This window comes from Pinus tabuliformis, chromosome 8 (assembly GCF_031772625.1).
Source record: "Pinus tabuliformis cultivar Carrire ecotype Pingquan chromosome 8, CPIR1, whole genome shotgun sequence".
Taxonomy (NCBI): domain Eukaryota; kingdom Viridiplantae; phylum Streptophyta; class Pinopsida; order Pinales; family Pinaceae; genus Pinus; species Pinus tabuliformis.
This window is the reverse complement of record NC_142294.1, coordinates 2,000,720,871-2,000,723,630: the sequence shown is the minus strand read 5'-3', so window position 1 is coordinate 2,000,723,630 and position 2,760 is coordinate 2,000,720,871.

Sequence of the window (2,760 nt, the reverse complement as noted above, 5' to 3'; positions counted from 1 at the left end):
TATTTTATGTTTTATGCTCTCTCCATTATTTATTTTATGTTTTTAGAATTTGTATGCATGTAATTTCTGTATGGGTTTAAAACCTACAGTGCCAAGATGATTTGGGAGGTGCAGTACAGTTGGGTCATTGGAAATTTCAGAGTAGAGAAAATAGTGGTTGTGTTACAAAAGTATTTTTATTGACCGAACCTTAGATAGGATGTTGGGAGGTACATAAAATCCTGCACTACCTGTGCCATTGCCAAACTGACCATTAAGAAGGAAGGCCTATATACTCCTCTCCCTACTCCTAGTCGACCTTGGCAATCCATCTCCATGGATTACATGTAGGGCCTTCTTTCTACTAAGCATGGAAATGACTGTATTTTCGTGGTCGTCGACAAATTCTCTAAGATGGCCATTCTGTCAGCCTGCAAGAAAAGTATCATAGTAGAAGCCATTACTAACCTCTTATTTGAACAAGCGCACGTACACTTTGGGATCCTACAGTCCATTATCTCAGATCGGGTCAACAGGTTCTTGAGTACATTTTGTTCAAGCCTCTGGATGATGTTGGATACCAAGCTCACTAAGTCCAGGACCTTCCACCCCAAAATTTATGGCCAAACAGAGGTCATCAACAGGATGATCATGCACATTCTGCCCATATACAACTTGAAGAATCCACAGACATGGGATGAAATCCCCCATATTTCCAACAAAGTGGGCCTTATCCCTCTATGGAGCAAAATCCCTCCCTTTATGGAACCCTCATCCCTCCTTTTTAGGATCTCATCCCCTGAGAAGAGGATCTCAAACCTCCTCCTCTTGGCCTATAAATTCAACATAGACCAGAGGGCTAAGAGGGACTTCTAAATGTAAACTTATGTTGTTTGAATAGGGTTGGAAAGCTTGTCATATAAGGAGAGGATTGGAGACCATTGGGAGGAGGCATACATCATGAAGGCCAAGGTTGTAATGATTATTTTGGTTCAATATTTAATACACGCATTGTTATTTCCTACTTGCATTTGTTTCAATGCTCTTTGCAAAGCTCCTTGATCATTTGAATGGTTTATAATTGAATATTGGTTTAATTTGGTGATTTATGCTATATTGTGATTTCTATTCATGATATGTTTTACCTTTATCTACTTTGTGCTTTTATGCCTTATTTGTTTATGTTCATGTAGATCCTCCTTTGAAGTAATGAGGACGGGCTTTTGAAAGAATCATCAGGACTTGCACAAGAGGCTCTTGTATACATCACACTTCATTCTTCAGTTATGAATTAAGGAAAGGTAGTATTCATTTATTTGTTTATTACTAGATCTTGTTTGAGTCTAGGGAGATTGCTCTTGTCCACAAGAGTGATTTGTCTTCCATAACAAGGAAATTCTTGTAGCATTGCAAGAATGAGGCAAAATATGGTTTAGTTTCTTGCTAGATGATGGAGAGAGGTAGGAAGGTAGATGAATGAGGATGAAAATGCAATGGATGGCTGGGAGAAATGGACTGTGGACCCTGTTTTGTAACCACTGTCCCTTTGACTATTTGAAGTCATGCAAAAGAGAAAGGTTAGCAAAATTGATGTAAGGACTCCTTCTTGTGTCTTAATTCCTTTTTTCTTTGGAGGGGTTTTCAACCTGCATGCCTGCCCTAGGCGCCTCAGAGGACGTTTTCACTTGGGGATATTTTCATCTTATTTTTATTCTTGTTTTTTTCTCTTAGGTTGCCTCACAGAGGTTTTCAACCCTAGAGTTGGCCTTAGATCCCTCATGGAGGTTTTCATGTAGGCCCTTTTTTTTTAAGAATCTCGATGAATTGAGGGATGTGAGCTTTCCAATAACATTCAACTCCTTGCTAATTGAACTAATAAACTCTTCTCGGGACAAAGGTATTTTGTACAACTTCAACCTATAACCATTAACAAGCAAGGGAAAACCTTCCTCATCAATTGTTCTGATTTGGACATACCCATTCTCATGACATCTTTCAACCAGATAAGTACCCAACCATCTTGTCATTAATTTTCCTTTGAAATCCTTGAATAAGGAATCATACAACAGGGCCCAATCACCTTCTTGAAAATTCCTCTCCCTAATGTGTTTTTCATGCCAAATCTTCCTCTGTAGCTGGATTACCTCAATGTGTAGGAGAGATTGCAGCATGAAGTGATCTAAATCATTGATTTAGAGCAACCACTCTTTCTATGCTATAGTGAGGTCTAAGTCTAACTGAGTTTTCATCCTTAAGGTATTGTATTCAAATTCAATGGAAATCATGGCCTTCTTCCCATATACTTTTTCTAATGGAGTAAATCTAGTGGTGTTCTTCCAAGTAGTGTTGTAGGCCCAAGTGCCTTCTACAAGTCTGTATGCCCAATCCTTTCTACTGCTGCTAACAACGTTGGTAAGAATGTTCTCCAATGCTATGTTTTTTACCTCCAACTTCCCATTTTATTGAGGGTGATAGGTAGTGGATGTCCTGTGCTTGATGTGGTGCTACTTCATGAGGTCTTTGATCAGATTTGATGTAAATTGTGTCCCTTGATCAGTGACCAACTCTCTTGGAAAACCAAACTTGTAGAGTATATTATCCCTCAGAAACTCAACCACCTTCTTCTCAATTGTTGCCTTAACTACCTTGGTTTCAGCCCATTTAGTCAAGTAATTAGTGCACACAATGATATACTTATTATGTCCTTATGGAATATCAATGGGCCCAATGAATTCCATGCCCCATTTCTCAAATGACTCTAGAGTCACTTGAGGTTGTAAG